The sequence below is a fragment of the Neovison vison genome, chromosome 11, assembly GCF_020171115.1.
Source record: "Neovison vison isolate M4711 chromosome 11, ASM_NN_V1, whole genome shotgun sequence".
NCBI lineage: Eukaryota > Metazoa > Chordata > Mammalia > Carnivora > Mustelidae > Neogale > Neogale vison.
In genome coordinates, this window is record NC_058101.1 from 195238672 (window position 1) to 195260580 (window position 21909).

Sequence of the window (21909 nt, forward strand, 5' to 3'; positions counted from 1 at the left end):
GGTCACGAATAATACTAGAAAAATATTCCAAACTAAATGATAATAATAAGTCAGAATTCATGGGGTGGAGCTAAAGCAAGTCTTAGAGGGAAATTATAGTTTTTAAATGTTTCTATTAGAAAATAAAGAGTCTAAAAATCAGTTATCTAGATTTCCACTTCAAGAAGGTAAAGGGATAAAAATACACTCAAAAAAAAGCTTAAAAAGGGAGAAATAACAAACTAAGAGCAGAAATCAATAAAATACAAAACAAACAATAGCTGAGGAGAACATCTGAGAAACTGTCACCATCTAGAAGAGCTGAAACATACATGACAACTAAATGTTATGTAGTACTCTGGATGGGATCCCGAAACAGAAAACAGGCATTGGTTAAAAACTAAGGAAATGTGAACAAAGAATGAACAGTAGTTAACCCTAGTAATGTACCTATATTCGTTCATTAATTATCACAAATGTATCATAGTAATGTAAGTTGGTAACAATAGGGGAAACTGGGTGCAGAGTATATGGCTATTCTCTGTTATAACCTTGCAACTTTTTTAGTAAATCTGAAACTATCCTTCCCAATTCATTTTATGAAGCCAGCAGAAGCTTGATCCCCAAACTAGAAAAGAACATTACTAAAAAAGAACATTACAGACTAATATAATTTATGATATATATAAAAAGGATAATAGAGATTGACAAAGTACAATTTATCCCAGAAATACAGGACTGGTTCAACAATTGAAAATCAATCTATTTAATTCACCACATTAACAGAATAAAGGGAAAAAATCATATTATCATTTCAATTGGTCCAGAAAAAGCATCTGACAAAATCTAACATTCATTCCTAATAAAAACTCTATGCAAAACAGGAATACATTTTCTTTTTTTTTAAATAAGATTTTATTTATTTATTACAGAGAGAGATAGTGAGAGAGGGAACACAGCACAGGAGAGTGGGAGAGGGAGAAGCAGTCTCCCTGCTGAGCAGGGAGCCAAATATGGGGCTCGATCCCAGGATGCTGGGATCATGACCTGAGCCAAAAACAGATGCTTAATGACTGAGCCACCCAGGTGCCCCAGAAATTTTCTTATTTGGATAAAGGCTTCTATGAAAAACCCACAGCAAACATAATTCTTACCGGTGAAATCTTGAATTTCCTCCTAAGATTGGGAATATTTTCAGGATAAATTTTTTAAAATGCATAAGCTATTTGTATTTTTAAAAATATCTGAATATCACAAATAGACTCTGAATTTAACTTAACATTTATTGAGTACTTCCTAGGTACAAAACAGCTGCTGAGTGTTAGGGATTTTTTTTTCTTTTAATGGTAAGAAGCAGACCATCTGTCAAGAAATTACTAAATATATTAAAAAGTAAGACAGCTACTCATTAAAAGTAACTAAATTCAAATTAATAGATGCTAGAGGACCAAATGAGGCAACAGAAGATAAATAGCTCAGGCTTTCAGAGTCCAGATTTTATAGGGCATGGACTAATATAGTAAATTGTTTAAATTTTATTCTGTAGGCTATGGGACTTTCCTAGTACCTGTCATAGGCCTTTGAGCAGAGGAAGGTATAATAAAGATTCTACCATCAGCATCTTTGAAAGTATATTTTGAAAATATGTCTGGGGATCTGTGCCCTTCCTATCATTTTATTGCAAAACAACTAATGATCAGAGAGGTTAACTGATTTTCTCAAAGCTATAAAATGAGAAAAAGAGCATGGGAAATTAGTGTGAAAATACAACAGAATCCTGATTTCCTTCCATTGTAGGACTTCTATTGTCCCAGCTATTGGTTAGATATTTTAAAAAAGAATGGAAACAGAAGTCACTTTTTCATTTTGACAGCTCAGTAAGCCAGAAACATCTAATATTGGAAGTCTGTCTCCAGACAATGGTAACCAGGAAAAGTGTGCAAAGCCTGGAGGAAGGGGAGAAAGAGTTAAAATTGGCGACAAGGAACAGATGGTCTTCTCAACTGAATTCCCACCTTCCTTTCTCTCTTTCCTACACCCACTCATCCACTCATCCAAGTGCACACACACACTCCATGAGCTCCCTGCTGCCTGTCAGTACTAACAACTAACCCACCGATAGAGAAATCTGTCTCCTTCCCAGATTCAGTGGCTAATTGGAAGGCCGTCCCTTGGCATGAGTGTGAGCAGACGCAGAAATTAATAATTATTTGAGTAAAAACAGATGAGATGCTGATAGCACACTGGTGATAACAAGCGATGATAAGGGGAAGGTCTTCAAGGCTCCCAGGACACAAGCTCTAGATCATGACACTCACCCCAAAACGTGAATCCTACGGCCATCAGGAGAAGGAAGTCAGACTAATTGAGGAAACAAAGCGTCTGATTCTTAACAAGCACTCGGTATGTGAATGGTTGTCCCTACCACATTAAAGGGACAGCAGAGAGAAGGCATGACAGACTGGAGAAACACAGAGGCAGAACCTTAGTCCCAGGGAAAAACACAGGGTCTTACATGGTAACCCAAAGTCCCAGTTTGCTTTGGTCTATACCATTTTTAGACATGAAAGTCATGACCTGGGAAACTCCTCAGTCCCAGGCAAACCAGAACACCTGGTCATTCTAGCTCAGGAAGCCTTTTAATACCAAACACTGGAAGTCAGTGGGTACCATCTCAATACTTACACACTGTAGAGCCCCTGAGCCCCAGAAAGTGTCCACCTACACAAACAGGGAAATAGGAGACTCTACACCCTTCCTCCAGAGCCCACTGAATGGGAGAGCTCTGGAAGTGTGCTGTTACTCACCTATTCAGTGATGGTTTGTTTCCTTCTAGGAGTCCAATAGTTCCCAGAGACTTATGGGTATTTGTCTCCCTCCCCATCCTCTCCTGGCTCTTCTGTTTCATTTACCCAAGGAAAGAACAGGACAGAGTGGAACAGGAAGAAGGAAGGTTACCATCTTGGTTTGAGTTTCCAAAAGCTGCTACCCTGGAGGGAAAAAAGAGCAAGGCCCTATACCCTGCCTCTTGGTGAGTCCTGGGGAGGCAGCACAATTCCGGAAAGACCATGACTATGTAAGTTATCGAGGCTAATGAAAGCAGAGAAAGCCTGTCAGAGCCCCGTGCCCTTGCCTGGCACACAAGTAGAACCACCAAAGCTGAAGTGGCCACAGTTACAGGGACCATCATGATGAACAGAAGACAAAGGACCAGACAGGAAGACAGATACCCCACAGCACAACTACACAGACAAAAGACACTAAGGACCACAGCCCTATCTACTTAGATGTGTGCATTTCTAAGATGCTCAAGATTAAGATGTGCATCTTGTGTGCTCTAACTTCTTAGCTGATACCCGAGCACTGGAAGTAGGTATAAGCCCCAGAGTAAGAGCAACTCTTAAGTGGACTCAAATTAAGTTCCTGCCACTCTGTTACAAGGGGGATCTGAAAGGGTTGAGCATTCCTTACAAGTGTGAAGTCTACAAGTGAGACTCATCCCTGCCAGCATCCCACAATGGGAAGAACACAGGATTTAGAGTATGGGACCTGGCTCGGGGTCCTGACTCCACCACTGCAGGGTTGTGCTGGTTATACGGAAACTCTCCTTACAACTCGCAAGACCTCTCTGCCCCGTTTGCTCTCATTCTGCCCTCTATGAGGAGGAAGGACTGCTTATACCATCCCACCTCCCGCTCTCCCATAGCTAAGTCCTCCCCAACTTCCCGAAGACTGAACAACCCTGCTCTTTGAAAACCATGATTCCCAAGCCCAGCTTGCATTTGGCCACCATTTTCAAGCCTGGCAGACTGACTGGGTGCTGGCATCCTGACCTACAGCCTGACCAAGAGCCCCTCTCACAGCAGGGAAAGTGATTCTCATTCTAGAGAGCAGCCACACTGGGCACAGCCAACCACTGTGTGCGACCCGGCCCCTGTGCCCTTGAACCACAAATACCTTTTAGCTCTGCTCCCTACACCATGCTGAGCCCTGTCTGGTGACCAAATGAAGGGATCATTTTCCTCTAGGTTTTCCCTCTAGGTGAGTACGTGCCTACTTGTGATGAGCAGTCTTGGTCTGGATTTCCTAAGTGAGATTCACAAGCACGGTTCTGCTGGGATAGTACCTGTTACGTACAAATGAGCTGGGTCCTCCTGTGGTCCAGTAGGTTTGGAAAATTCTGGGACAAGGAGGGTGAAAAAAGTTTCTTTACAACAGGACTTCCCAGAGCCTTGGAAATGCCCAGTGTGCACTATGACTCCTCAAAGGAGGGACAGTAGAATGCAGAGTTTCCCAAGCTTTTATAACCGGAAGTGACACGGAGCCCGTGGCCTTCCAGACTGTCCTGAGCATGCACAACGGTGCCGACAGAATGTTCTGTGTTCCCCTCCCAGTAGTCAATCTACTGTTTCTCCTTGATGTGCCAGGCTAGCCCTTCCTCAGAGAATGAGGTTGCGCAGGAAGGACTCTTTCCCTCAAATAGCACTGATTCCTCAGGATGCCTTTCTGAGGGCCAGCAGACACTTGAACATGGCTAAGGCTAACTGCTTCGAGCTGCTGGCAAGAGCTGATATGGAGGGCACGATCTTGAGCTATGAGTGACAGCGTTGGCTGAGTGTTACAACAACACGTACTTCCCAGGGCTGCGATAACGAGGTATCCACAAACTGGATGGCTAAAAACAGAAATGTGCTGTCTCCCAATCTGGAGAACGGTAAGTCCAACATCACAGTGTCCTTCTGGAGGGCTGTGAGGGTCTTGTTCCATGCCATCCCCCTAGCTTCCGGTGGTTGTTGGCCATCCTTGGCATTTCTTGGCTTGTAGATGCACCATGCCAGCTCTCCTATGTGATGTGCCAGTGTCTCTTCACACTGTTCTGTCTCTGCCCACATCTGTCTCTGTGCCTCTTCTCTTCTTACAAAGATATAGGTCCCATTGGTTGGAGGGCTCACCCTATGCCAGTATAACCGCATCTTAACTAATCACATCTGCAGAGACATTATTTACAAATAAGATCGCAGCCTGAGGAACGGCACCGATTTGGAAGGGGACACAGTTCAACCCAGTACATCACCTCAGGACTTGATTATAATCCACACTAATGGCCAACTGTAATGATCCCAATCTCTGGGAATGGGACCCAAACACCAATATTCTTTTATTATTATTATGATAATCATCATCATTATTATTATGTTATGTTTGCCACCATACAGTACATCATTAGTTGTTTGTGTTTTTTTTAAAGATTTTATTTATTTATTTGACAGAGCGAGATCACAAGCAGGCAGAGAGGCAGGCAGAGAGAGAGAGGAGGAAGCAGGCTCCCTGCTGAGCAGAGAGCCCGATGTGGGCCTCGATCCCAGGACCCTGAGATCATGACCTGAGCAGAAGGCAGCGGCTTAACCCACTGAGCCACCCAGGCGCCCCATCATTAGTTTTTGATGTAGTGTTCCATGATTCATTGTTTGCATATAACACCCAGTGTTCTGTGCGATGCCTGCCCTCCTTAATAACCAACACCAGGCTAACTCATTGCCCCAACCCCTTCCCCTCTAAAACCCACCAATATTCTTTAAACATGCCCAGGTAATTCCAATATGCCGCCAAGTTTGAGATCTCTATTCTAAGGACTTAACATATTTTGTCTCCCTTTGTCTTCCTAATAAACCTGAGAGGTTCCATTCCATGCCCATGTCACAGAGGAGATTCCTGAGACTTGGAGGGGTTAGAATAAGCTTGGCTAAGGTTACACAGTTAGTAAGAGATCAAGCTGGGACTGGATTCAGCCTCAGGCTTAAGCTTCTAAGCCTTGCAGACCTATAGCTGAGCTTCATAACACCAGCTAAGCTGGGCTAGAAGGCAACCCCGGCACCCCAGCGACTGAAGGGTTCTATTGACTTGCACGGGCCTTCTTGGGGAAACATCCTCCTTCCTGGCTTTGATCTGAGCCCCGCTCTTCCCTCTCCACACCGACATAACTCCTCCATCTGGCTCCACTCAGGGAAGGGGAACGTGAAAGTTTCTCTGAATCACCAGGTCCAGCCTGCCATGTGACTACAGCTTTTTTTTTTTTTTTTTTTACCACTTGAAACACCTCTTTATTTTCACCATTTTCGTGGGGAAGGTGCACCATTCCTGGATGTACTGCAATACCAGGTCGATGCGTGGAGGGGACAGAGCAACCTCCTATTCCATCTCCCTGCTCCAAAAATCCATTTAATATATTGTCCTCGGATAGAGGACGTATCAGATATTAAACAGATAAGAACAGATACTACACTTGATCTTAGCCAAAAGGCCGAGAAGCGATGTGACTACAGCTTTTAATAGTAACTGCTATGCTCGAACAAAAAAGAGACTCTGGTTTCCACAATGGGACGAGTGGCCCAAATCCCAGATACCACCACAGCCCTGAGCAACAGATGTGAAAGATCCACGAGAGACAGCCTCTCTTCCAGCTCTCCCGCCAACGGGCTTGGTGGTCAGTTCTGGCCAATGCCTGGAACCATAGCACCAGAGCCCCGCCAGACCCGCTCGCAGCCCTGCAGAGCCGGCAGCCTTGGCATGGGTGCCACGTGTCAAACTTGCTATTGACCCAGACCAGAGTGGTGGCATCTCCTAGAAGATGCCATCAAAATGCAACTTTAGGGGCACCTGGGTGGCTCAACGGGTTAAGCCACTGCCTTCTGCTCAGGTCATGATCTCAGGGTCCTGGGATCGAGCCCTGCATTGGGCTCTCTGCTCAGCAGGAAGCCTGCTTCCCTCTCTCTCTCTGCCTGCCTCTCTGTTTACATGTGATCTCTGTCAAATAAATAAATAAAATCTTTTTTTAAAATGCAACTTTATTTTTATCTCCCACCATCTCTTTAAAACACAACTTACAGGGTGGCTCAGTCAATTAAGATCTGGCTTCCACTCAGGTCATGATCCTGGGATCCTTGGATCAAGCCCCGCATCAGGCTCCTTGCACAGCAGGGAACCCGCTTCTTCCTCTCCCTCTGCCTGCTGCTCCCCTTGCTTATGTGCTGGCTCTCCCTCTCTGTGTGTCAAATAAATCAATAAGATCTTTTTTAAAAACATATTTACAGAGAAACTGGATCTTTCATACACTGTAGATGGAAATGAGAAATGCTCAGCCACCCTGGAAAAAATTTAGCAGTTTCTTAAAAAAACAAAACATGCCACTACCATTTGACCTAGGAATTACACTCCTGGGCATTTATCCCAGAGAAATGTAGAAAGGTTCACACAAAAGCATGGACTCAAATATTGATAGCTACCTTGTCTGTAATATCCCAAAGAGACAACAGCTCAGATGTCCTTCAACAGGGGAACAGCTGAAACAAAGTGTGGGATAGCCATACCATGGAACATCTTCTCAGCAGTGAAAAGAAAGAACTTCTTATCTGTGCTAAGAAAAGGAGAACGGGGGTGCCTGGGTGGTTCCACCTTTAAGCATCTGCCTTCTGCTCAGGTCATGATCCAGGGTTCTGGGATCAAGCCCTGCATCTGATTTCCGGCTCCACGGGAAGCCTGCTTCTCCCTCTCCCACTCACCCTGCTTATGTTCCCTCTCTCACTGTCTCTCTGTGTCAAATAAGTAAATAAAGTCTTTAAAAGAAAAAGAAAAGGAGGACAGGAGGAATCCTTGTGCTGTTGCAAATGGTCTGCTTCAGTGTCACAACCCTATCCAATACTGTACTATCGTTTTGCAAGATGCTACCTTTGGGAGGAATTGGGCAAAAAAGGTATAAAGAATCTCTCTGTATAATTTTTTTTATTTCTTACAACTACATGTGAATCTACATTTGCCTCAAAAAGTAAAATTTTTTAAGTTGTAGAACTCCTTTCAAGGAGAAAAGTGTCCCTTGACCCTGGATGAAAGCCCCAGTAGGCCCCAAGATTTTCCTGCTGACCTTCAGTCCTAAAGACATTATGTCAAGAAACACTGTCTCCATTTCATAATCAGAATGCCCACACTGATGTAATAATCAAATCTCCCTCACTACTTTTAGGGGTAAATAGTCCTTCTTCCTCAGGTAGTGCCGGTTGAAAAAGGCCCCTGCCACATGGCGGGGGTGGGGGAGGCATGATCTGCTTCCCCTCTGACACTCACCTCTTCCTCACAGCTGGGAAGGAGGAAGACGGAAGGGACAGCAGAAGGTTCATATCTGAAGGCATGGTTTTGAGATGGTTCCTCTTCTCTCTCAAGGGTACTTTAACTGGTTCTTTGTAGACTTCCCTGCTGGTCAGATGGCAACTCCCACAACATGGGCTTGTATTCATTCCTTCGTCAGCCCTGGTTTGCCATGGTGCCCTTCACAGACGGTAGTTTTCTGTCCTGTCAGACTCTGAGAGAGCAAGCCCATCTCAACCATGTTGTTTTTCAGCCTATTTCTCAGCCTTTAGGTGTCCCCAGGAGAGTCACCCACCCAGGACCGCTCAGCCTTCACTGAAGGGGACCCCTAGGGAGCCCTCTCTCTAAGCCCGAGTGACATGCCCTCACAGGCTTGAGATGAGAGTCAACACCCCTGGGGAGGAGGGGTGGTCAGCACAGCCTTCCCTGAAGAAAACCCCTTCACAACATGCTCACACCATTCCTACGTTCAACTTTCTGTCCCTTTTATGGGTTTCAGAGTCAGCTGCCCAGCGATCAGTCACTTCCTTTGAGAGTCTACTATGGTGACTTGATGCAAACTTCCAAGATGGCATCCTGTCACCTCAGCCATACTGGAAGGGACAGGGACACAGACAGAGGACAGGTTAGAAGAAAAGGAAATCCCTAAGAGTCAAAAGAGAAGATCGATAAATACAGTCTAAAATTGATAAAAGAAAGAAGAGTAACAGGTGACGATAAGTACCAAAAACAAAACAAAAACCTGACCGTAGATCTGAAAGTAACTGCAGTGGGATTGGAGGTTGGGAGGGTGTGGTCGGGTCTGAGGTTTTGTTCATCATAAGCCTTCTAGCTGCAAACAACTGTTTGCCTCTATGTGTGTTTCTGTGACTATGAGGTAAATAAAACTTTGCTTACTTCTAAAATTGGGGACAAAATTATATAACCCCAGGATGATGAAATGAGATCACATGTGCAAGAAGCATAGAACATTCCCAGTCAAAAACAGACACCCTGGTGAACCTCTCACCCTCATGGCTCACAATGTTGCAGTCATTTTCAATTACTATCTTCCCCTTTCACAGACCCTCCACGAGGAAGTATCAGAGAAAAGAGCCAATATCTCGTAAGCCCTCACTTTTTTTTCTATTTCTCCTCTAATCCATATATATTAGCTTCTTGTGGCTACTATAATAAATTACCACAAAGTAGGAGGCTTAAAACAATAGAAATGTATTGCCTTGCAGTTCTGGAACCTTGAAGTCCAAAGTCAAGATGTCAGCAGGACCATGGTCCCTCCAGAGTCTCCCTCCGAGACTCCTTCCTTGCTCCTTCCAGCTACTGATGACTCCGTGAAGGCCTGAGCTTGTGGCCAACATCACCCTGATCTCTCCGGGCCACACTGTCTCCTCTTCTGCATCAAAACTTTCTATGCCTCTCTTTTAGGGGATTATCTGTGACTACATATAGGTCCCACCAAGCTCTCTAGAATAACCTCCCCATCTCATGATCCCACTTAATCCCATTTATAAAGTCCTGTTCTGCCCGCTAAGGAAACAGTCCCAGATTCCAGGGATGAAGACCTACATATTCGTTTTGGGAGGCCACCATTCCAGTCCATTACACTAGGTCTACCACATTGCATGCCTGCCTCACTGCTCCCCTGGGCTCCAATGTAGTCCCCCTACAGTGGCGGGAAGGACCCATGTCAACAACTTTGTCATCGCATTGCACCACAGTTCAAAACCTAGATCAGGCTCCCTCTGTCACAGAGTGAGAGCGGGCTCCACCTGGAAGGGACCTAAGAAACCCTCTGGTCATCGTGCACCTGCCGCAGAACCCAGGCTGAAGGGGTTCCGGAGCTCACCCAAGGTCACGCAGCTCATCAGTACTGGTTTGGGGGGGGTGTCTCCTCATTCCTCCACCGGTCCTGTTCTCACATTCCCTTCGCTGATCTCCCCAGCCACATCTAACTGGGAACTTCAGCACACTTCTTCTAATCCTTGTTTAGAGCCCAGCTTTTTTCTCTACACGTAAATAACTTTGCCTTCTAGTCTGAGCCCAAATTCACATCTTTTAGGAGTCTTTCTCAGGTGAAAAATGTGTAATTACCTCTTTGTCCCCTATTCCCTTGGAACTCCTATATTAATTTGGGGCTGTATTAATCTCTCTCACCTATTTGTGGTCTCCCAAATATTTTAATTTTTATGTTCTGTTTGTAAGTTTAATCCTGGATTTTTTTTATCTTTGATGTCCTTTCCCACACTACTCAATCCACAACTGCCCAATGTCTTCTCCCTCTCCCTCCCTCCCTCTCTGTCCCTCCCTGTTCCTCTCACCCCCTCCCCTCCTCTCCCTCTCTCTTCCTCCCTTTCCTTCTCTCCCTCTATCTCCCCCTCCCTCCCTCTCTATCTCTCACACACACATATGCACACACACACACATATATGTGCTGCCATGTACAGGTTGCTGCTGATGCTTCTACAATGCTATTGACTAGGGCTCCCCATTCTACAAACTAGAGTCAGATGAGCATATCACGAAACCTCACACAGTACTACTGTAATGAAGGTGAAATTTTGTTTAAAATCATGCAGTTTTTTCTTCTGGATTTCTGAATATGTTGCCATCACCTTAGAATTATCAAAGGCACCCAGAGATTCCCATCTACCTGTAAAGGCAGAATATTTACAGAAAGAAAACACACAGAATGGCGAGAGTAATTATCAATTTATGGCATTCAGAAACCAGGTTAAAGAGCAAAATATTAGCTTTAAGCCCAGGCTGTTGTCTTTAAAAGATTTTTCCCAATTCTCCCCCTATCTTCTTAACCCCTTTTTACCCCTCTCCCTCTCCCCGCCCACACTTAAAATTATCAAGGACTCAGCCCTGGCGACACTAATGCATAAAAATCCAGTGGTCACTTAGGCTGTATGCCTCCTCCCCATGACAGGAAGGCCAGAATGCCTGCCACCTCGGGGAAGAAGGAGACCATCATACAGGAGAGGAAAGGAGCCATCCATCCCTTTTCCAGGCTGGAGGTTGTTGGAAGAGAACGTGAGGAGAGCAAAGCCACGGGACCAGTGTCCCCCATTCCCCATTTTGAGCTTTGGCATTGAATAAGCAAACCTAAAGTAGACCTGGCCTCTGGCCCCATAGAGATTTCTGGTTAAAGAACAACTCCTAGGGGGCGCCTGGGTGGCTCAGTTGGTTGGGCGAATGCCTTCGGCTCAGGTCATGATCCCAGAGTTCCAGGATCGAGTCCCACATCAGGCTCCCAGCTCCATGGGGAGTCTGCTTCTCCCTCTGACCTTCTCCCCTCTCATGCTCTCTCTCACTGTCTCTCTCTCAAATAAATAAATAAAATCTTAAAAAATAAAAAAAAGAACAACTCCCAGGCTGCCTGTGCCAACCTAAGGTCCAGCGGCAGCAATGTGGCCATGAAACAAGGAGAAAACGAGGACAGCCCTCGGACTTCACTTTTCCAGGCCATCTTCCCTCCAGCCTGGTGCAGATATAGAGGTGATGGCCGGGGGCCCGTTAGGGACCTATGTCTGATGACTACAGCAGCGGGGGTCAGAAGTCAGCCAGAGGAGGGGCCCTTACTGGTAACACCAAGCATATTAGCTACAGAATGCCCTAAGCAGGCAGGAGCAGTACAAAGAGGCAGCGACCAGAGGCCACAGCCCCCTAACTGAGAACCCCAGCTCCTCCCCTATCAGCTGAGGTTAGAACCGCAGCCCCTCCCCCACCCACCGGATGCCTCCGTACACCAGATGCCATTTTAGGAGGAAGAGAAGCAGTAGGAGAATGGAGGCAATCTGAGATTCAAAGCATTTTTTCCTAGAAAGACTGAGCCTTCCTTGAAGGCTCTGTTTAAATACTCAAATCAGACATTCGCTCAAACCAAATTAGACATTTAGTTATTTTTTTCCACTGTGGGGTGGGGAAAGGGGGAATCATGAATTAAACTAAAACAGCTATAAACAAAATATAGAAATTACATTTCCTCGTCATAGCCAAGCGGCAGTGAGTTAAATTTTTCAAAGCCATTACACCAGCCTGCCCTTTCTTGGGAGGCTGATAGCTCTGGATTAATTTCTGAATTCGTAAAATACCCCGGTAACAATGAGGACAGAAATTCTCCACCTAACTACAGAGAAGTGAGTTACCTAGCACTGGGTCACTGATTTATCATACCAGCTGTATGTAAATTAAATTTTAAAACTCAAATTGATTTCATTTCCAGTCACTAAATGTCCAGGTGGCTTGCTGCATTAATTAGAATTGACATGGAGGTTAATAATCTCACCCTCTGACCTCCACCTCTTCAAACTCGGATGCCTTGCTTTTCCTGCTAATAACATGGCGGGGTGGGGGTGGGGGGTGGAGGAAGGCGGGAGTGGATGGGGAAACAGGAGCCTGATGAATCAGCCAGGAGATGAATTGTTCACAGCATCCTTCCCTGGCGCCCGAGCAGGCTATGTTATCACACTGGCAGCCGGCAGCAGGTGCACTGGAGTGATACAGCTGGGCAAGGTGGAAATCAATAAAGCTCCATCACCTGCATGGGGCCTTCTCTCTCCTCAGCATCCAGTGAGCTCCCAATGCAGGCTTTACCTTGGAAAAGAGCTAAGAGCCGCCCATCCCCCAGAAGCCCAGGCAGAACGAAGCTCTAGCCACAGGCCAACAGCTATCCCAGTCTGGGTTCGTAGCATTGCCATCGGGCAGGGGACAAAGGCAAGACTGGGTACCAATGACGTGAGGCCCTGCTGACTTCAGATGCTTGGGAGACAGATGCTGTCACCCGGATGCTCTTCTGCAGAGAACATATGCGGTTAAGAGCTTTTTTTTTTTTTTTTTTTTTTTTCAGTTTCTCTGCAGGCGGACTGTGTTTGGCAAAGGGTTTGAAGGTGAGGTTGTGGAAACCATTTGTGGAAATTAGGTGATAAAGGATCTCCTTCCTTCACCAGCTGCTGGGTGCCGCTGCATCCTCTTCCAAATGGTCTTTTAACGGACTAAGCAGTGAACATTTGACTAAAGTCTCCTAATTCCAAAGACCGTAACTACTTTGCAGATACCTGATTGGATATGGATTCAAATGCTGCCAATGACGGGTGCCGTGATATGGTAGCTCCCTGAGATGCGTGTCTGTTTCACGGTCCCCACATAGCCCGACGTTCACTAAATGGTCTAAAAAAATAATAATTACCCCAGGATTTATTTTTCCCTTGAAAGAATACAGTCAGTGGTGGTGAGTATCCCACATTATTCCAAGAGCCCATTGTGTTGAGGTGGCAACTGTGACTCGGCAGAAATTCACTTTAGTGTGTGGATACCTGTGTTCCTTTCTGCTCAACCAGTTTCTAACTACACTACCCCGGATAAGTCACATCGCTGAGCCTTAAAATAAGAATCACGTTAGTACTCGACAGGCCCACATCAGTCCAAAGAGCCATGTATCAAGAACTACAGGAGAAGCCCAGGGTTCAGAGTGTGAGGTGTGCTGATCACCAAGCTTTGGAACCCCACTGGCCTGGCTCTCCCTCTCTGCAGCTGGGCACCTCAGCCACATTTTTCCACCTTAAAGTCAGTAACCCAGCAAGCTGGACTCAGACTAATTTGGATAAATCCCAACTGTGCCACTTACTAGCTGTTCGCCTTGCATAAGTTATTGGCCTTTCCTTACTGGTAAAACAAGGGAATCCTGGGGAGCCTGGGTGGCTCAGTCAGTTAAGAGTCTGCCTTCGGGTCTGATCTCAGGGTCCTGGGATTGAGCCCCGCATCGGGGGGCTGCAAGTCTGCTTCTCTCTCTCCCACTGCCCCCGCCCCCCACCTTGTGCTCTCGCTCTCTCTTTCTCTCAAATAAATAAAACCTTAAAAACAACAACAACAACAACAACAAAACACAAGGGAATCCTAATGGCAGTTTCATAAGTTTGCTGTGCATATGCAACAATAACACAGAGTATATCCCTTGGCATGCTGCCCAGAATGGAGAGTCAATTCAGGTAGTTTTGTTGGTGGTGGTGGTTAAAAAGCAGCTTATGGGGACACTTGGGTAGCTCAGTGGGTTAAAGCCTCTACCTTCGGCTCAGGTCATGATCCCGGGATCCTGGGATCTAACCCCACATGAGGCTCTCTGCTCAGCGGGAAGTCTGCTTCCCTTCCTCTCTCTCTGCCTGCCTCTCTGCCTACTTGTGATCTCTGTCAAATAAATAAAGAAAATCTTTTCAAAAAAAAAAAAAAAAAGCAGCTTATGGGGAGAATGGTTAGCTGGCATCAGGACCAATATTTAGCAGATGCTAAGTAATTACCTGTTTTCTTTCAACAGCAGGCAACTTCGAGGAGCAAAGGATACAACCCTTAAAGAGACATTAAAATCTGGTTAAGTATAAGGATAGGCTCAGGAAGTACTGTGGGGCACAGAGAAGGGGTGACTCCATCTGGAAGAGACAATGAAGCTTTGAGAAGGAGGTAACATTGGCCTGAGGGGCCTGACGAGGACCACAGAGAGTTTGAGAGGAAAAATTCTCCTCCATCTTCTATTTTCAGTAGGCTGTGAATTAAACTAATAAAAGACAGCTTAATAAGAAAAAGGTTTGTTTCCTATGCACCTATGCACATGGGGGGGGGGGCCTCATGAAAAGCAGTGAGGACCTGAGAGGTGATTAGGCCTGTAAGCTTATATACCATTTTAACAAAGGACAATAAATTCTGGAGAAATGACAAGATGAGAAAAAGGGGGTCATGCTTCTAAGGGCAGTAAATTATGGGAAGGTAACTACATGAGAAAATCTAATGGAACATGAGGGTCATTTAGCAAAGTTTATAAGTAAGGCTCAAGTCTGCCATAACAAACCTTACTAAATCTTCCTACAATCTTAAATTAAATCTTAAAAATTAAATTTAAATGAAATATTACTAAATCTTATCTCCAGTGATATGAGTCTGGTCGTCTCTGGTGATTGAGTCATTCCCTTCTTCCTGATATGGGAAAGAGGAGGGGGGGACCTCTTCACAAGGGGGAAATTTCTGCCCTGCTTTTAGGCAGAGAGGGGGAAGGCAGAGAATTCCTTCCATATCCACTGTTTCTTCATAGCCTTCAGCCAAAATAATCTTTATGCCAAAGTGGCCTATTTTCACGTGGTGTATTCTGATCTCCTTCAAGAGCAAGGTCATTTCAGGCCAAGGCAGTTTGAACAAAGGCTGTGAGCTTGAGTTGTGTACAGCATGCATGGGGGTAAAAATGAAGAATCTGATATGGTTAGAACCCCAGGCATACAGGGGTGGCAGATCTGAGGTAGAGTAATTACAAGGAAAAGAAGTTAAAAAGGCAGAAATCGACTGATATCAAATTGCCGTGGGGTTTGGATGCCTTGCTAAGAATTTATGCTTCCTCTCGGGGCTGGTGTTTCTCAAGATGGGGTCCCTGGATTGTCTACACCCCAATAACCTAGAGCGTTTATTAGAAAACCAGGTCCTTGGCTCTACCCTGGGCTTTTATACACCCTGGACTCACCCCGGATCATCACTTCTGGGAGGGGTGCCCAGGGATCGCATATTTCACAGGCAATGCGAATGCACACTGATGTCTAAGGACATTGCTAGGGCCAAGGTGGCCCGTTGAAGGGAGACGGTAAAGACTCTGATTTAGAAAGAGACAGCTGTGTGGAGAATGTCTTGGAGGGGGCAGGGCCTGGAGGCAGGAAAGCAAGCAAGGTGAGGAGACCTGAAGGAAAGCACGGGTGCTGAGGACCTTGGGCCTATGCAAGAGGCACCCGTTGTGGGGAGGAAGTGGTGGTTCCAGAGATTTTTAGACCTTTCTGAGAAACTAAAAGAGTGAATGAATACAGTTCGATATCAAACAGAGGTGTGTAATCAGTGGGCAGATTTGCAAGGGCAGTGAAGAAATCTTGTTAGAACTATTGCTTTCTGGGGAATTCTACATGGGAAGGTGACAGATACGATCTTCTCTTGAGAGGTAGAAGCTGCCAGTGGCTATAAGTGACAAAGCCCCACTTCCTTCATTTGACCTACAGAGAATCCACTAGAAATCCCACCAGCAGACCCGTCAGGCTAAACAACAGAAGAAAATCAATGTGCCCCTCACTTTCTGAACCAGAAAAAAATGAGAGAAGAACATGGCCCTAAGGCAGGAAAAGCCCATGTTAACCAGTAATACTTATTCCTGGGCCCTGGAACAGCCTTGCATTAAAAATGGGTAGGTGAAGGGGAGAGAACCAGGAAAAAAGAAAGAAAGAAAGAAATTAGAGAAAAGCATAAAGAAAATTAAAGATATGCTTCCTAGAGTAAGGCAGTCTAAGGCTGAAGCCAGGGAGCGGAGGGTTTCAAAACAAAGCAGACTTTTCCTCTTTTCTCTTCCATTCTTCTTGAATTCTCCTGACCGCTTTTTCCAGCCACCCAGCTCTGTGCCTGTATTTCATTAGAATATGAATGAGAAGCCCTTTGGGAGAATTTTATGCTGTCATGGCAACAGTCGCTATGGCAACTGTTAATTAATTGGATGCTGATGAAGTGGAGGAAGAAAAAAAGCCAACCAGAACGGATACAACTCCAGAGGAAGTCATGGTGTGTAGTAATTATATGAATTTCATTCAGCAGAGGCATGCAGAGGGTCAGAAATGCAAATATCTCCCCCGCAGCCACCACCTCCTCGGAACGGAGAGGCCTGCTTTCAGATCAGGCGCCTGTGAATGAGGGGCTCAGGCCTTGACAATTCAAAAAACCAAAAAAACAAAACAAAACAGAAAAGAACACACATGGCTCCCCCAACATGGTCCGATTCTCCAGGGAGAGAAACTCATTGTGATAACGGGGAGTTGCTTGATTCTACAGAGAGTGGCCACCATGAGCAGCTGTAACGCGCAGAAACGGTGGCCTTCGTGCAAAACGGAAAAATGACTTGTGAGCCTGCAGCGCTGTTCAACGATGAAGCATCCTCTGGTTGAGGGGAGAGGAAGTTTGGTTTGCCGCCACGGTCTCGAGATGGCCCTGGAGCGCCTACGCACACACAGACGGTTCACGGTTGGACAAGAACATTAGTCCGGGGGTAGGAGAGGAGGACCACAGGAGGAGGGTCCTGAAAGAAACCCTCACAAGCCAGCTTTCTATTAAGACATCGAGGTGGAGAGGGGAGGGGAGGCAAATGCTTGGGGATTTTCTTAGTCTTGTCCTCCTACTCCCGTCCCACCTCGATAATTCAAATTACATTCAGATTCCAAGGAATGGACATTTTCTTAAAATTTCCATTTCGCCTGACTGTTGAGGTTAAACCAGTGCACGCAGGGAGGAACACGGAGTGGGGGGGGGAGGAAGCCCTGCACCACACCCTTTCCTTCCAGCTAAAGCAAGCAACCTTACCAAAGGGTACCCTCAGCCCATGATGGTTCCACCTGCCGGCAAGCTCGGCTCCCCAACTCCCCACTCTACTGAGCTTTCTACAACCTTTCCCGAATGACCAGGTTTTCCGAGTTTTGTGAGTAAAAGTGTTTGGACTATTTGAAAATAGGACTCTGAAAGCGACTCCTAAAGCTACAAATTCGGCTGCACTTCACAGCTGGACTCGGAATCCCACCTCATACAGCAACGTCATTGCCTCGCCTTGACAATCAGCTGAAAGCCCCATGTCCTCTCCCACTCACGCTGGTGCCGTGAAAGGTGGCCTAGTACTGGTTTTATTCACCCTGTCGTCATTATTATGCAAAAGCGTCTCATCACACAGAGCACTGGACAGAGCCTATGTCCCTTACTTTTGCCTTCCAAAATTGCACAAAGACGAAAATGACCTGATGAACAAATCCTTCCTATTCATAAAGACATTTTCAAGAGGGGGAAAAAAAAAAAAAAGACACCTAACCTATCCGAGCCTGAGAGGCTTAACATAGAAATTCTAACCCACGAAAGTACATTCAAATCCTCTTCTCAGCTTAGCTTAGAACAAAGCACACACATGGTCATCTAAAGAAGGAGGAGCACGTTTTCATGCACTCAGGCAGCCATTCCAAGAAAGTCAATTTCCCTTTTTTTCCAGATAGCCAATTACTGTTTTTGCTGATAGAACTGAAGACAGAGTGGAGGAAGGGGAAAAGGAGAAAGGCATGCATGAATCAATGATCGGCTTCCAATAATAATCCACGCCATCTGGTCTGACTTTCCTGCCTTCCTGACTGATACCCAAAGCACCTAGAAGGAACACCAAAACCAGATTCCTACGTGATAATATATATAATATATGCAATTTGTTGCTTAAATGATTAACTGAAAAAGTCAATTCAGTCTGTGATTAAGGAAACCATAAATGCCCCCTTGATCTCTACAGTATTTTAAATGGCTGTGAAGATTACCTTACTCTTGTTTCAGAAATCGTTAAGGGTTCACCGTACAATTTGCAGAATGTCAGGGTTTCCGAGTGGCAATAAAATCTCCAGTAGATTCAGGGAGAGGGTTGAACTGGAATTTGAGTGAACACGGCAGCAAGTATCCTGCTCTATCAGCTTGTGAACCACTATGCAAAATATTCAGAACCCAAAGACAATGCACCCTAGGGTCCTTGGAGGAAAAGATGTCATTGCCCTGAAAATCGAAGCCATGGATATAGGATGGGCTCAAAAGGGGGCACCTCACAGAATTTTTCTTTTTATTAATACCATAGTGATTAATTCAAATCGAGCCACTTTTATACATCGGAAAGTGGCAAAGTGGTCCTATTACTTTGTAATGACTGGACTATGGTTTAAGTGTTCCTATCAATTTACAGCAGCCTCAGGTCAGTACATTTATGGTAGGTCAGGGGGAAACTGATTTCTCTCACTTCCTCACAGTGCAAATATCCATAGAGCTACCAAGAAGAAAAAATATATATAGGCTGATAGGTTTTAGGTTTTTTTGTGGGCTTTTCTTTCTCCAATTTTCAAGCCACTTCAAAATATCTTGTAGTATAGTCTAAAAATTAACAAGGTCCTATCCCACATAAAATAGAACCCACTAAAGCAATTGTATTTCTTCTGAATGTATGTAAGTCAACCTTTTATAGGGCTTTCATCCTTGTTGAATGAGAAGACCCAGGTTCAAATCCTAGTCCTACCACTCCTTCCAAACTCATCCATGATACTTAACCTAGGTAAGCCTCAGTTTCTGTACTGCTAAAGAGGGGGTACAATACTCAGACAATTTATGTGAAGTTTAGAAATTTGAATGAGATATGTATGATATGTGTATAATTGTGTACAGACATATACACGCAGTCACATGTGTGTATATACACATACAAACACACACACACACACACAGAGGCACTCATATGTGCACCCCAAGACCTGCCACGGACAAGGGGAGATAAAGCACGGTCCCTGCCTTCACGGAGCTCACAGCCTACTGTGACCTTCCTTGGGGTGCTGTTTTTCTTGCCCAATCTTCTGTGAACTGCACCAAGCCATTCTAGGACTTCTATTCTTAGAAATCCAACGCCTTCTTCTGACGCCGGGTGTCGGCATGATTACGAGAATTCTGGAGAATTTTCGGGGACAGGAATCACCTCAAGTGCAGTCTCTTCCTTCTTCTCGAATCTCTTCACACACGTGGTTAGCAATAGATTCTGCTTTATTCCTTCTCCCTACACCGCTTCAAGACTTTCCTCTTCTGTCCACATGTAAAAATACTCCCTCCTCCGGAACCCGTGCTTTCACTTCCAGCAGCCCTGAGCCTCTCCTGCACCCTCCTCCCCGGCCACCTGATCACTAGCCCTAATTCCCCCGGGAGCATCAGCATCCTTCTCCTGGTCTTCCTCTCCTGTCCTGCTGCCGCCATCAACCTGCTGGTCTTGGTGCCCAAGAGAACAGCTTGACAATCAGTCACCCGTTATCACAACCATACAGGACCTCATCATTGCGGGAAAACAAAGGCCAAAATGCCCCTGGGTGAGCAAAATTCTTCCAGCTGCCCATCCCCTCAGGTCTGGCTCTCACCCCATTATTACATCCCGTCGCAACCTTCGGTGTCTCCGCTGTTCTCCTTTCTAGCACTTCACCACCTATCCTGGTTTCCAGAAATCACATCTTCAACTCCTTCTGCCAACATGCACAGCTACTTGAACACCTCTCTGTGGGACCTTCAGCCACTGAGCTGTCCTTGAGGAAGGCATGCAGGATTGCCAGCTGATACCCTGGTAAGTGTACATTCTCACACATGGGCTGTGGTAGAAGCCACGTCCAGTCTTACCCGCTCTCACCACCTCCCTCTCCCATTCCCCTGGTGCGGTTCCAAAAGTTCAGTCCCCCGCTTAACCCCTTGTCCATCCTACTTTGCAAATCAACTAGCATCTTACCTACTTTACCAAGAAAGTAGAAGCTGTCCATAGAAAACTCCCTCCACACAGCAACACACAGATAGCACATCTACATTAATTCTTATATTTTTTCCTAAATTAGGGTGGGAGGGGGTAACTGAAAATCTCCTCTATGGAGGGCATGTATTGTATGGAGCACTGGGTGTGGTGCATAAATAATGCATTTTGGAACACTGGAAAGAAAAAAAATCTCCTCTTGTGGGGATGTCTGGGTGGCTCAGTTGGTCAAGCAGCTGCCTTCAGCTCAGGTCATGATCCTAGGGTCCTGGGACTGAGTTGTGCATTGGGCTCCCTGCTCAGCGGGGATTCTGTTTCTCCCTCCCCCTCCGCCCTTCCGCCCCACTGGTTCTCTCTCTCTCTCTCCCCCTCCTATTTATTTATTAAATAAATAAATAAAAACTTTTTAAAAAATCTCTTCTCATTTGGGGATTCAATTCATAAATTAATCATCTCTCCTATATTTTTAACCTCTATTCTTGATCATCTCTCTCTTACAAAAGCTCTCCCTTAACCTTGAGTTGCCCTCTTGCTCTGCCCTCTCTCCCACCTGAAAAGCCAAAAGAATTGTCTGCACTTTCCATCTGCATTTCCTTTTTTCCCTAGTTACTCCTCATTCAACTCTTACAATGGATCATCTGTTGGGGGTGTGAGTTCAATCTACCTAGGATTGAAATTTATGGTTTAGAGTTCAGTGTTGGGTTTTTTTTTGTTTTTTTTTTTTTTTTTTAGTCAGTTAATAGTACTAAGCAGTTTTCCAAAACAATTTCCAAATTACACTCCCAGGAACAGCGTATGAGAGTGCTAGCTGTTCTACCTCCTTACCAATTTTAAATATCTTTGTCTGCTTCATTTTAGCCATTCTGGTGTATATGTACTAATATTTCTTTGTGGTTTTAATTGACTTTTCCCTGATGACTAATGACATTGAGAAAATTTTCCCACATTTATTGGCTTTTTAGATATCCTCATTTGTGAATTCCCTATACAAGTACACTTTGCAGATTTTTCTATTGCATTTCTGTCTTTTTTTCTTATTGGTTTATAAGAGCTCTTTATAAATTCTGAATATGAGTCCTTGGGGGATATATGTATGGCAAATATCTTTTTCACCTACCTTTTCACTCTCTTCATGGTATCTTTTGGTGAATAGAATTTCTTAATAGAATCCTTTTTTATTACTTTATCTATTCTTTTTCCTCTTTGTGTCCTGTTTTAAAAAAAAACTTTGCCTAGGGATACCTGCATGGCACAGTTGATTAAGCCTCCAACTCTTAGTTTCAGCTCAGGTCATGACCTCAAGGTCCTGGGATTGAGCCCCACATCAGGCTCCCCACTCAGTGTGGAGTCAGCTTGAGATTCCCTTTCCCTCCCCCTCTGCCTCTCCTGCTCATGCTGTCAAACTCTCTCTCTCTCTCTTTCTGAAATAAGTAGTTTTTTAAATATCT

The 21909-nt window shown here is 45.1% G+C and overlaps 1 non-coding gene across 1 annotated transcript; it reads right to left on the bottom strand.

Moving 5' to 3' along the window:
- Positions 1-6101: 6101 nt before the first annotated feature.
- LOC122890571 lies at positions 6102-6292 on the bottom strand. The gene has a single exon (XR_006381099.1). It is a non-coding gene; the product is annotated as a U2 spliceosomal RNA (small nuclear RNA).
- Between the last annotated feature and the right edge of the window lie 15617 nt (positions 6293-21909).